We start from the raw sequence: 14322 nt of genomic DNA, 5'->3' as shown, positions 1-14322 counted from the left end.
CCCCCCCCCCCCCCCCCAAAGAAGAACTTAACTAGCAGTCATAAGGAGAAAAAAAAAAGGCAGATATCCAGACATTGTGGGCTTAGCTCCAACTTGGCATCTGAGTCTGTCTTTTTCCCAGAGTTTGTTTTGCTGCTGATCAAGCCTTTGCTTCCTGTTTCTAACAGAGGCTTCTGGTCTTCAAGAGGCTACATAATTTCCTGGTGCTCAAGCTTGTTCATTAGTTAATGAGAACCTTTTCTTTTTTTGGTGTGGTCTCTGAGTTACATTCTCCATCTTATCTGTGTCAGTTTGCCTGGATTGCAGCTATCTTTTATGGACTCCTTTTCTTTAGCTTGGTTTACCAGCTCTCTTCCTGGCTCTAATTATACTCCCTCTCCTGGGCAGATCTCATTTTGGGAGAGCAGCTGGCTGGAAGCAAGGAGCCGGTAAGTGCCGTTGTGTTTCACACTTGGTATCTTTAGTTCTAGTGCTGCCTTATGTATCTTCTATTCTTTCCATAGCTGGCCATTCTGTCAGAGGCACCAATCTGCACGTACTGAATCCATGGACAAAGTGGAGCAGACTAACAAATTGAAGAGAAAAGCGTTTATTATTCAAGGTGCCAGACATGGCCGTGTTTAACCTGCAAAAAGGCTGCGTCAGGCAAAACTGTCAATCGGGACATATAAATAAATTAGAATCGCACACTGTGAAGAAACAGTGTGTGATAAGCCTATAAAATGTATTGAATATTTTCCTGTTTTAATTATGTCCTGGTGTATTTTTCCTATTTGGCTAGCGGGTGGTGTTTCTTTGTTATAAAGCTGTTACAGGGAACTGAAACGTCTTTTTAACACAAGCAGGAAATAAACAGCAGTATACTCCTAAATTTTGTTAACTGGGCTCTGATTGGCCCAGGAGCTCATTTCCTTTAGAGTGTACTGGTTTTGCCTTCAGTTTTAGCCCGGGAGAAGAGAACTAAGGCTCTGTGAGCAATTGTATATCCTGATCTTCCCAGGTACTGTTTAGACAGTATACAAATGTTAATGTTGATCCATATTTCAGTTACCTGTTATTCTGCTGATTTCACATTTTTGTTAATTGTTCAATTTTTAAAACAATAAGTAATTTAGTTTATTGCCTCTGGACTGATAAAGAATCCTGGTGACTTGTATGGTGGGTCTGAGTGCTTTCTGGGAACTGTGGGACCACTGGGAGTGTGGCTCCAGTAACCTAGAAATCACTGGGGATAATTTGAGAGTGAGAGACTCGCCCAAAGGCGGTTGTGACCCAGTTGGTGGGAGAAGGGTGCTAATGTAGAGCACAAGCGGCACGTGAAGGTGGACCTGAGCTGTGCTGGAGACAGACCCTCAAAGTGGCGCGGGGTAACCCCAGGTGAGTGGCTAGGCATTTCGTGACATACCTGTCTTTTTCGGTGGGATTTTCAGGCTCAGTGTGTGGTGTGAGGGTCACCATCCGCTGAATGATTGAGTTTTTTTTTTGGTTTTTTTTTTAACCTGTAACCTCCAGGCACAGTGAACAAGTGCAGCAGTAACAGGGACCCTTTCCTGTTCAATTTGGGGTTTTTTTGGTAGTGATTAGCAATGGCGACTGGCAGTGGCCAGCAGGCGCATGGAGATGCCTATCCTAACACAAGAGCAACCGGATGACCTCAGTGGGGAGAAGCTGCAGGACCGGCCTGCACAGAGTTCTCCTGTGGGGAGAGCGGACCCCTTATGGGCAGGGGCCTGCGAGTTGGCAGGGTCAGATGCCACACCAACTGAGATCTGGCAGATCTACAAGCTAGAGCGACAGTGGCGAGAGGAATGAGAAGAGTGATAGCAGCTAGAGGAAAGGGAAGAGCAATAGCAGTGTGAATTCCAGCGGCAGAAAATGAAGCTAGAGAGAGAAATGGCTCATATCCAAGCTGCAGCCCGGAACAGGCCCAACTTCCAGAGGTGACATAGATGGCTATCTAACTGCCTTTGAAAAAAATTTGCCACCTCAATGAAATTCCTCAAAAACTGGGTGCGCTATCTGGGAGGAAAGCTTACTGGTGGAGCACTTGAGGTGTGCTGTCCATGGAGATGTCCTCCCAGTTTGAGGAAGTGCGCAAATCTTTGTTGAACCATTATGCTAGTACCCCCGAGACCTACAGACTAAAGTTCTGGACTTTGCAAAAGGGCGTGAATGATACTCGCAGTGAGTTTGTGATTCAGCTAAGATACCAGCATCAGCGGTGGCTCATTGGAGCTGAAGTTAAAACCCTGGAGGACTGCCAAAACCTGATGGTCTTGGAGCAGTTTCTTCAGCATTATCGTCCAGAGGTGAGGGAACATATACAAGATCACCAGCCCTATACTCCAGAGAAAGTGGCTGAATTGGCTGACATCTTTATGGCTAACTGTCCCTGGTTGATGAAGAGAAGCTGTCATTGTCCCCAGCAGCTAGGATCTAAGGGCAGCCAGGGCCCTAAGCCAAATATTCCTGAAATCTCAGAGACTGTCAGCAAACCCTCCCATGTTCCCAAAAAACCTAAAGACTACCAGTGTGGGCGCACAGGACATTTCAAAGTGGATTGCCCAGATAATCCCAAGCCTGCACTAAAGAGCAGTCCAGTTCCTGCATGAAGGCTGGTGGCTTTTATTGGTGGCTCCAGTCCCACGGAGGAGACTACACAGTTGCCGCAGCACAGTTACTGGCTGCTCATCAAGCAAGTAAGCAGATGGATTTCCACAGCACTCCAGTATTCCGCCAGGGCGCACTGCAGAGGTAGTGTTAGCCAATGGATCCAGAGAGACTATACTCATTGCTCGAGTATCCTGGATTGGGATTCCAAGCCTGGATACAGAGAAGTAGGCATAAAACATGCCGATACCAATGCTGTGTGGGACTGACATGGGTCCAATGAACATTACCCTTGATAGTGGAGCCAGCATTTCCACTATGGTGACCTGTAGTTGGGCCCGGGCAGTCCAGCAAGTGGAAGCAGCAGAGATCACCTCTCCAGTTCCAGATCCTGAGCCAGTCCAGGTGGGACCAGCTGACCAAGTGACAGGAGGAGGCACTCCAGTGCTTCCAGTAGCACCAGTTCCAGAGATGACTGGGGCTGTGAGTATGGCACTGCCTGATTAAACTGACACTTATTGATCAGACTGTTAACTCTGATTTGTCAGTCACCAGCAGAAACCCTTCCAGATATGGATATCAGCTGATATAGCTCAGACATGCTTTTCAGGAAGCAGTGCTCTGACCCTGACCTGGAAGCCCTGAGGCAGAGGGCTGGTCAGCCAACCTGCTAAAGATCGTATCCTATGGAATGGGGGCTGCTTGTACAGAGAGACTGATCATGCTGATCCTAGTAGGCCATAGACAACAGGCAAGCAGCTTATAGTGCCCATGGCATACAAAGAACTTCTACTGATTGCACACGACATTCCACTAGCAGGACATCGGGGGGGGGGGGGGTGACATGCACCAGATTGACCCAGACTTTCTGTTGGTCAGGGGTATCTCAAGCCATAGCTGACTATTGTCGAACCTGTGATGTGTGCCAAAGAATGGGTAAAACTCAAGATCATCCCTGAGCCTCCCTGAAACCTTTACCCATTATCAGTGAGGCCCTGAGAGAATAGCTGTGGATATAGTGGGGCCTCTAGTATCCCTAGCCATACTGGGAAAAGTATATATTGACAGTGGTTGACTTTACTACCAGATATCCTGAAGCAATAGCCTTATCCTCCATAGAATCAGAGAAAATTGCCACATCCCTTCTTAGAAATATTTTCCCGAGTAGGATATCTCAGGCCAAGGGACACAGTTTGTGTCTGAGTTGGTCCAAAATCTGTGGGCACACTGTGGAGTGAGATCTGTATGTGCCACACTATATCACCCTGAAACTAATGGGTTGGTGGAGAGATTTAGTGGTACATTAAAGCACGTTAAAGACTTTTGTAGAAACAGAAGACAGAGACTGGGAGAAATACTTACCCTACCTACTGCTTGCATAGTCTACTGGGCTCTCCCCTTTTGAGTTTCTTTATGGATGGAGTGTGAGATGGCCCCTTGGCCTAATAAGAGAACATTGGGAGGGGGAAGTTGATTCCTCTGATACCCTTGTAATTGAATATGTAGTTAATATGCAGCAGAGGTACCTCGGGAGTCTACTAGGTTATCCCCATTTGAGTTTTCTGGCCAGAGGGCCCCTTGGCCTAATAAGAGAACAGTGGGAAGGGAAAGTTGATACCTCTGACACCCCTGTAATTGAATATGTAGTTAGTATGCGGCAGAGATTAGAAGAACTTGTGGGTTGTCGGAGAACTTGTAGGCAGCCCAGACTAAGCAAAAGACCTGGTATGTTCGTAAGGCCTGGAATAGAGAGTTTTATGAAGGCCAGCAAGTACTTGTTTTAGTCCCAGTTCATCAGAATAAACTTCAAGCTAACTGGGTGGGACCTTACAAGGTCATAAGGCACCTGAATGATACAAACAATTGCATTTATGGACTCACAAGACAAAAGCAGTGTACTTTTCATGTAAATGTGTTAACGGCCTATGCAAATCGCACTGCTATGTTGCTAGCTGTGTGCAGCCTATTACTGATTTCTGTAGTGCTACAAGACGTACACAGCGCTGTACATTTGAACATAAAGAGACAGTCCCTTCTTGAAAGAGCTTACAATCTAATTAGGTCAGAGAAGCAAGACAATAAGGGAATTACTAAGGTGGGAATGAAAACTATGGGTACTGAACAAGTGAGTAAAGGATAAAAGCAGCATCAAAAAGGTGGGCTTTTAGCCTAGATTTGAAGACAGCCAGAGATTGAGCTTGACGTACCAGCTCAGGGAGTCTATTCCAGGCATACGGTGCAGCAAGATAAAAGGAACAGAGTCTGGAGTTAGCGGTGGTGAAGGGTGCAGATAAGAGAGATTTACCCAGTGAACGGAGTTCCCGGGGAGGAGTGTAGGGAGAGATGAGTGGAGAGGTACTAAGGAGCTGCAGAGTGAATGCACTTATAGGTCAATAAGAGGAGTTTAAGCTGTATGCGGAAACAGGGAGCCAATGAAGTGACTTGAGGAGAGGGCTAATATGAGCATAGCGACACTGGCGGAATATGTCGTGCAGCAGAATTTTGAACAGATTGAAGAGGAGAGAGATGGCTAAGTGGGAGACCTGTGAGAAGCAAGTTGCAATAGTCTAAGTGAGAGGTGATAAGAGTGTGGATGAGGGTTCCGGTAGTGTGCTCAGAAAGGAAAGAGTGAATTTTGCTGATATTATAGAGAAAGAAATGACAGGTTTTAGCAGTCTACTGAATATGTGCAGAGAAGGAGAGAGAGGAGTCGAAGATGACCCCGAGGTTATGAGCTGATAAGACAGGGAGGATGAGTGTTATCCACAGAAATAGAGAATGCGGGAAGAGGAGAGTGTACTAGCTGCGTTTGAATATCATTCTCTGAACACATTAGAGAAAAAAGCCTTATTACTCACCAGCACAGGCTCAGATATCAGTAGCAAGTTGTGGAAGAATAATAACAAACTTACAAAGTGTAATATCAGTAGCTTTGGTAATTAGAAGTAATCAGACTATTTAAAGTTAATTAGAAGTAATCAGACTATATAAAGAACAGCTGTAAAGAGAAGAAAGGAACTACTAACTGGAAAGATCATGAATTCTGAAGGGATATAAAATATAAAGAGAAAAGTACATAGTTATCTGTTATAAAGAAATAGTTCTTACCCGAAACAAAGGAAAACATATTTCCTGGAGAATGTCAATTAGCAAGGACAACGCCCTGAATCAGGATGGAAAACTCTTGCAAAAAGGCTCATTTTAAGGATCTTTGCAGGTATTTTTATAGTACTGATGATGTAGTGACCCCTCCCCTCCCCTACACCAATCATAGGGCTTGTATATGGCCTGCAAATACACCATTGGGTCCTTGGTCCTTGCCATCTCGTAACTGAAAGTGTTATGTGTAACAAGACACTGGGCTGCCATAGTAACGAAGATCTTATCAGAGCTTGTGATCAGCCAGAAATTTCCTGCATATGGCTGACAGTAAAGACTAACATCCACATACAGAAAAGAAAGATGGATGGGAAGTAGTGCAGCATACCTGAAGTAGAACAAAAGGTTGGTTTAGGGGGAAAGATAAGAAGCTCAGTCTTGGTCAGGTTTAGTTTCAGATGTAGGTGAGACATCCAGACAGCAATGTCAGACAGGCAGGCAGATACTTTGGCCTGGATTCCTGCTGAGATTTCTGGTGTAGAGAGGTAGATCTGGGAGTCATCAGTGTAAAGGTGATACTGAAAACCATGGGATGAGATCAGAATACCAAGGGAAGAAGCCTAGATGGAGAAAAGAAGTGGTCCTAGGACAGATCCCTGAGGTACACCAACTGATAGTGGGATAGAAGTGGAGGAGGATCCACTAGAGTATACACTAAAAGTACGATGGGAAGAGAAGAAGGAAACCAAGAAAGAGCAGAGCCCTCAAATCCAAGTGAAGACAGCATATCAAGAAATAGGCTGTGATCAACAGTGTCAAAAGCAGCAGATAGATCAAGAAAGATGAGGATAGAATAGAGACCTTTGCATCTGACCAGGAACAGATCATTGGAGACTTTAGCAAGCACTGTTTCAGTTGAATGAAGGGGGCGAAAGCCAGATTGAAGATCAAGAATAGCTTGAGATGAAAAAATCAAGACAACGGCGGTGAACAGCACGTTCAAGTATCTTGGAAAGGGAGGAGGGAGATGGGGCGATAGTTGGAAGGACAGGTGGGGTCTAATGAAGGTTTTTTTAAGGAGTGGTGTGACTGGCATGTTTGAAGGCTTCAGGAACAGTCACGGTGGAAAGTAAAAGATTGAGGATATGACAGTAGGAGAGTGCTAAGTAGATGGGTGGGAATAGGATCAGAGGAACAGGTAGTTAGTTTCGAGGAGGAAAGAAGATGTGCAGTTTTCAGTGATTTCAGAAAAGGAGGCAAGGGTTGGGGAGTTGAGAGAATGGACTAAGGGAAGGAGAGGTGGAGGTGACTTGGTTGAGAATTCAAGTTTAATCTTGTGAACCTTATCATGAAAGTACTAAGCCAGAGTCTGGGGAGAAAGTGAAGGAGGGGTTGTAGGTGAAGGCACTTGTGGCAAAGAGACATTGAGGGTTTGAGCCAAGAGAATTAGTCAACTGGATGTAATAGTCTTGTTTGACAAGTGAAAGGGCAGACTGGAAGGAGGTCAGCAAGAATTTTGAAATGTATGAAGTCAGCATGGGATTTCAGAAAAAGGCATTCAGCAAAGCGGGCACAGGAACGTAGGTAGTGGGCTCTAGAGGTCAGCCAATGCTGGGGTTTGGTACGCCTTACAGAATGGAGAATGGGAGAAGCAAGAGTATCCAGAGCAGAGGAGAGAATAGTATTATAGGAAGAGACAGCCTCATTGACAGACTTGGATAACATAGTGGTTGAGAAGAGATTTGACATGCTGGAGGACAGAGTGGCAGGGTCAATAGCCTGAACAGTCATAAATGTATTGGTTGAGGTTGGATGGGATTGGGGAGGAGGGTGTTTAACTGTGAAAGTTATCAGATGATGGCCAGAGAGGGGGGACAGCTGAAGCACAGAAACTAGAGAGAGAGCAGTTTGAGAAGAAGATGAGATCAAGACAGTGGTCATTCTGGTGAGTGGGAATAGTGGAGCACAGTTGAAGATTGAAAGAGGATGTTAAAGCAAGAAACTGAGAAGCATAAGAGTCGGAGGGATCATTAGCATGACTGTTAAAATCCCCAAGAATGAGGGAAGGAGATGAAGGATCAAGAAAGAAGGAAAGCCAGGTTGTCAATGAGAGAGGAAGAAGGACTTATCGGGGGTCGATAAATGACTGCTACTTTGTGAGGCAGAGGAGTGAATAGATGGATGGAGTGGACTTCGAAGGAAGAAAAGCAGTCAGACTGAGGTGGAAGAGGTTGAAATCTACAGGAGGGTGAAAGTAGTAGTCCGACACCACCACCGCGGCCAACCAGACGGGGAGTATGGGAGAAAAGATAACCTCCATGCAACAGGGCTGCGACTGAAGCAGAGTCTTCAGGGTAAAGCCAAGTTTCAGTTAGGGCAAGCAGATGGAGAGTATGAGAGCTAAAGAGGTCATGGATGTAGGAAAGTTTGCTATAGACAGAGCGGGCATTCCACAGAGCACACGAGAGGCAGGGAAGAAAGGGGGAGGAGAGGAACAGAAATTTGATTGGAGACATCATGGTGTGACCTGCATGAATAAGATGAGCTGATGTGGGGGACCAGGATTGGGATTGATGTCCCCAGCAGAGAGAAGAGTAGGAGAGGCATGGCGAGAGTGATTGAGGCGAGATGTACTAGGATAGAATGGAGATGGTTGGAAGGAAGGAAGGAAATTTTGAAGGCTGAGAACTGAGAAGAATGGAGATGACAAAAGAGATGGTGAGATGATGAAAGCGAAGGGTGGGCAATGTGTATCTGCAGTGTATAGTGATTCTAGATGGGGAAACAAATTAGGAAGGGACAATACCAAGAAGAGAGAGTGTACTGGAGCCATAAGTAGTAACAGGGAGAAAAGATAAAATGAATAGATAAAGTGCTCCACGTGCAGTCAGGCCCTGACTGGACCGAAGTGTACCTGGGAGTCACTCTGGAGAAGGCTGTGAGGATATGCAGATGAGCTTCAAGTCCTCCACAGCAGCTGGTGGGAGAGCTGGGTACCTTTCGGCCAAGGAAAGGCTTACCAGGGGTTAGGCCGAAGCCAGCATTCCTCCCCCTGAGGGTCGCCTGATCTTAGCCAAAAGGCAACTGGAAGCCATGGGCACCTGGCGCGAGGTCCCTGGGAGGATCGGGGTGGACCTGGGAGTCACCCCGGAGAAGGCTTGAGTCTATGCAGAAGGGCTGCAAGTCCTCCACAGCACCAGGTGGGAGCGCTGGGCACCTTGAGTGAAGGCCCTGAGTGGACCTGGGAGTCGTTCCGGAGAAGGCTGTGAGGATATGCAGATGAGCTACAAGTCCTCCACAGCACCTGGAAGGCAGCTGGTGGGAGAGCTAGGTACCTCTCAGCCAAGGGGTTAGGCCGAAGCCAGCATTTCTCCCCCTGAGGGTCGCCTACCAGAGGAGTGTCAGGAAAGTGAGCCCATACCCGACCTCTTAGCAGAAACCTTACCAGAGGGATCAGACACTGAAGCGAGACTATTTAAATGTATAGACTGTAAAGACAGTCAAAAGGGGGAACTTAAAACAGTAAACATGTATAAAAGAGAGACATGTTACATGCTCTAAGTATGAGAGATTTCAGTGTGAAAAAGGAGCTAATGCAACACTTGAAAAATAGTAGACACTGGACTAAACATTACAGAATATCAGCAAAACACTGATAATAGAATATTTTTATGTCCTGGTTATGACAGTAGCTTGAACCAGGAAGAAAGCTCCACAAGAAATGCAAAATTTCATCTAGGAGAGAGACCAGTTTCAAGTACGGAGTGTAAGAAAAATTTCCGTTGCCAGAAACTGTCAAAGCAGCATAGAATTCCTTCAGGGAAGAAACAGTTTACATGCACTGAATGTAGAAAAGGCTTTATTCATAAAGTCAGCTAAAAAAGCACCAAAGAATTCACACAAGAGTAAAACCATTCACATGTGCTGTCAGAAGATACTCCTCACTATTCACAAAATGTAGCATACAGGATTAAAACTGTTGGCATGTACTGTGTGTGATAAAACTTCTGCTATAAGCACTGGAAGGGCAATGAATGTGGCAAAGCTGATGGCCTCTCCAGAAAGGAAGAGCCAGAACCACCCTGACACTGGATTATTGAGACCCGATCCGCGGTCTGTGGAGGTGCAGTTTTAAGGAGGGAGGGGTGAAGAAAGTGAGTTTTAAGCCTGTAAAATGTATTAGATATTTTCCTGTTTTAATTATGTCCTCAAGTGTATTTCTTCTATTTAGCCAGCAGGTGGTGTTTCTTTGCTGTTAATCTGTTACAGGGAACTGAATGTTCTTTAACACAAGCAGGAAGTAAGCAGCAGTATATTTTTAAATCTTGTTGACTGGGCTCTGATTGGCCCGGGAGCTCACTTCCTTTACAGTGTACAGGTTTTGCCTTCAGTCCTAGAAGAGAGAGGCATTTGCAAAGGCTCTGTGAACAGTTGTATAACCTGATCTTCCCGGGTACTGTTTAGACCTGTTATTGTTCTATTGATTGCACATTTTTGTACATTGTTCAATTTTTAAAACAATAAGTAATGTAATTTATTGCTGAGACTCGCCCAGAGGCAGTTGTGACCCAGTCGGTGGGAGGAGGGTGCTAGTGTAGAGCAAAAGCAGGTAGACCTGAGCTGTGGCCACGGGGTAACCCCAGGTGGGTAGCTAGTCGTTTCATGACATATACCATAATTCTCTATCAAACAATCCAAATCATAATAAATACAATTAAATATTAATCTTAAAACTAAATACTAAAGCATATACATAAATGTCAAATACAGAAATGTTAATTAAAAAAAAACAGTATCAGGTTCCCAAATGAACATGAATCTAAAAACAGAATCCAACACAAATATGTGATCATGCATTCTTTTAACACTGCTTATTACATTAGCCAAAAAGGACACACACTTATTGGACTCAGAAAGCTATTCCCCTTAATTGTATTATAGCCAAAGTCTAAAACATCAATGTGTTTACCTAAAAGATGAGAAAACAAGTACCTAAAAGTGCAATTACTCGCATCAACAGCAGTATCTCTTCAGAGCAGTACTCCTTGATCAGTTGAAAAACTGCTATGCTGTCAAGCTAGCACTTTGAATAATAAACAGTTTTCTGTTTAATATTTTTGCCAGTGCTCTCTAACGGATTCAGCCAAGCCATCTCTTTCAGTCTCTTTCACTTGATCTGGCTGATGCACTTCTTGCATTTCTTTCTGTATAGCATCCTATACCTTATGTTCCATGGCATTTGTAGTCCTTAATTTCTTTTTAAAACAAAACAGGGTCTTGTTTCATATAACCTTACTTCATAGAACCTACAGGGCTTTTTCCCCTCTAAAGCAGGAAAAAGTGTTCTGCCTCCCATATAAACTATTATTTTCAGATTTGCCCCACCACCCTGTCTCTTGGATCAGGTTGGTCTTCTCCCCCCCCCCCCCCCCCCCCCCCCCCCCACACACACACACTTTTTACTGGTCTCCTGATCTTGCTTTTGGACTAGACTGGTGTATCAGTTTTCAGAGTTTGCTGAATTGCTGCTTGTAGCTTCAGAGGGATTGTTCTTGGACTCCGAGGGTTGGCCCCTTGGTATCTATAGGAGTCAGCGCACAATTTCTGCTGTTCAGCTGCTCTCTAGCTTCTATTTGCTGTTGGTCTGTTCTTCTTATCAGTTATCTGCTCATCAATTGTTTGGCACCATTCTCCTTGATGAATCAGGTGGTCTGTAGTTCCTATTTGCACCTGGCCTCTTATATGCTTGTTCTGCCAACCTTCTGTCCTCGCAGGCAGCGGAGTCTGCTATCCTTTCTATTTCTTCAGACTTGTTTCTCCTGGACTCAATAGAGCTCAGTTTCTAGAGTTGACTAAGCTTTACCTATTGCTCAGGTTTAGTGATCCCAAACCTCTGCTATTGTCCTGAGCTCCTTTCCACAGGTTAAGTAAAGCTTCACATTGTGTTCAGCCCAGCCTTACATTGTGGCTTTAGCCTAGATGTCACTTTATGGATTCTGCTGAGCTAGACCGCGCAGATTCATGTGACCTACTTGTCTGGGTCTTTGCTGTGCTTCTCCTAGCAGACTCAGCTGAGCCTGCCCTCAAAGACTGAGTTCGGCTTACCCACATGGATTCAGGTGAGCCTAGTCTTCCTGTTTTCTCTTTGGAATAGTCCCTCAGGCTAATTACAGTCTGACCTGTTAGCTTCTCCCTTTACTTCTAGGCTTGGACCCTGTGTCTCGACTGAGCCTTCTTTAAAATTAATCTCAGTTTCTCCACAGAGTTACAGCAGATCTTGGCCTCTCCGATGTACCCAAGCTTGCTTTTTAAGTGGAAGTTATCCTCTCCAACTCGGTTGGCCCCTCATTGGTGAATCACCTGGGCTTAGTCTTGTGAATTTGTCTACTGCTTGTTTCCTTGTATTAACTGGGTTCCATTCTTTGTGCCTTCAGCTACGGTTGGCCCCGGGGTATGAGCCAACCATATGTTAGAGAACTAACCTCATGAATCTATATCTCCATATAAGGCTGGCTGTGTTTGTCATCCTCGTTTCTGATCTGTGGTCTTACAAATTTTGCTGAGCTGCTGTAGAGATGGTGATCTCTTCTCCCTGAAATGGGAGTGTTTTTCTCTGAAGCAGCATTTCTTCCACCTTCTTAACTGCTGGTGCTATAGTGCCACATCATTTCCAAGGGACCTGGCATGCTTAATATCATCTTGGTATTCTGCTTCCAGGGCAGCTAGAGGGTATCCCCTCAAGGGCTGATTAGGTTATGTTCATTCTCCATCGCTCCTTTCACGCCTTTGGGGCATGCTAGGTATCATCCCTGGATTCACATTTCAATATCAACTGACCTGCTTTAGTCTTCTTTCAGGATTGTGTGGGTTTTCAGTGAATTTCTTCATGGGTACGATATGGGTGTCTTTAATCATATTGCTTTTCTCTACATTGAGCTTCCCTTTGTCTAGGGTCAAGCCTGTTTGGCTACACCTCTGCACTCCTGCTCGATTTATGGGCTGATTTGCTTCTGATAGTTTTGAAAGCTATTGAGGACAGTATTGCTTTGACATATTTACTGAATGGTAAGCTATTATAGGAGGAGTTGAAAGTACTTTCTCCCAGGGCTCAGGGTTAGTCTTGGACAGAACATTGCCCGATTCCTGCTTGGGCTCTTTGTAGGGTAGTGACTTGGTCAACCCTCCATTCCTTTGTGAGTCATTTCTAGCTGGCTGTACAGTTGAGGCAACCTTTGGAGCCAGGGGGTTGTCTACATCCTGGCCTCAGTGAGTAGTGCATTCGTACTTTCCACTCGGGAATGGTCTGGAGAGATGAGGAGGATTAGGTCTTCTAATTTTCTTTCCTTGAGTCTTTTCAGACCATTCTTGAACCCGCCCAGATGTTCTCACTGGGTTTCTGTGGGTCCAAAAGTCTGGAGTTGAGGTTCTGTGTTTAAAAAAAATAGTTCAGATTGTTTCCTCTTTCCTCTTGGTTGTTGGAGATCTTTATTACCATCTTGCTCGGTCAGTAGATCTGGCTACTTCAGGATGGCACAGAACCTTATAAAATGTTTCCATCTGCTGGTAGAAGGTCATATACCCACTTGTCAGGAATAGTCTAGGGCTAGGCTCAAGGCATAGACCAGATGAAGCGCAGACTCAGGGTGCCAAAAGCTTTCTCACCTGCTCCCCCTGCAACAGCCAAAACTTCCGTCCCTAGGTCTGACGATCCCTTCTGTGTTGAGCCACTCTCTCCCTGGTTTACCTTTAAATCTGGTTGTCTCTTTTGGAGCACTGGCAGCATTTCACCTAATGCTACTCACAACAGCTCCAGCATCTTCCCTACACCGCACCTCTGTGGAAATAGGAAGTTTTGTTAAAGTGGGGTGGGGTTTGGCAGAAGGAAGATTCCGGAGCTGATGCAGGTAACATTAAGTAAATGCTGCTAGTGTTCGAGGGGGGAGAGTTGCTTGAGAGAAAAAGGGGGGAAAGGATTGCCAATGGGGGGGAGGATGACAGTGACCCAAAAGTTGGCTCAGAACGCCACAGTCCCTTGAACAGGCTCTGGTCTGGAGAGACTTGAGGAATGAAAATTAGCAGGTAAGACTAATTTCTTCTTTCTTGTCAGTATTTTCAAATCATCTTATTATTCCTAAAGCTTCTGTCCTATGATCCTTCCCAACTGTCCCAGTACTTCCAAGAGTTCTGAGTTTTTGTGCAAGTCCCTTTTCTGGAAAAGGGGACATGTACATTACAAGTAACAGGTGATTTTTATATTCTTGATGTTTTCACTGCTATAGTGAGAACTGTTCAGCAACTGGTAATGAAACCCAAGTGGGAGAGGGCCATACTGAACCTAAGAAACAGAACATGAAAGCAGGATGAACAGATAGATGTAGAAATATCAGAAATTATGGAGGCTAACAAACTGGGCAACACAATAATGGGTAATTTTACCCTGATATTGACTGGGTAAATGTAAAATCAGGGCATGCTAGGGAGGTGAAATTCCTTGATGAAAATCAAGGACTACAGTATGGAGCAGCTGGTACAGGAGCCGACGAGAAGAGAAAATTCTAGACGTAGACTTCAGTGGAACGCATGATCTGATGAAGGAGTTAATGGTGCTTGATA

The sequence above is a fragment of the Microcaecilia unicolor genome, chromosome 3 (genome assembly GCF_901765095.1).
Source record: "Microcaecilia unicolor chromosome 3, aMicUni1.1, whole genome shotgun sequence".
In the NCBI taxonomy this organism is placed as follows: domain Eukaryota; kingdom Metazoa; phylum Chordata; class Amphibia; order Gymnophiona; family Siphonopidae; genus Microcaecilia; species Microcaecilia unicolor.
Note: the sequence above shows the minus strand (reverse complement) of the source record.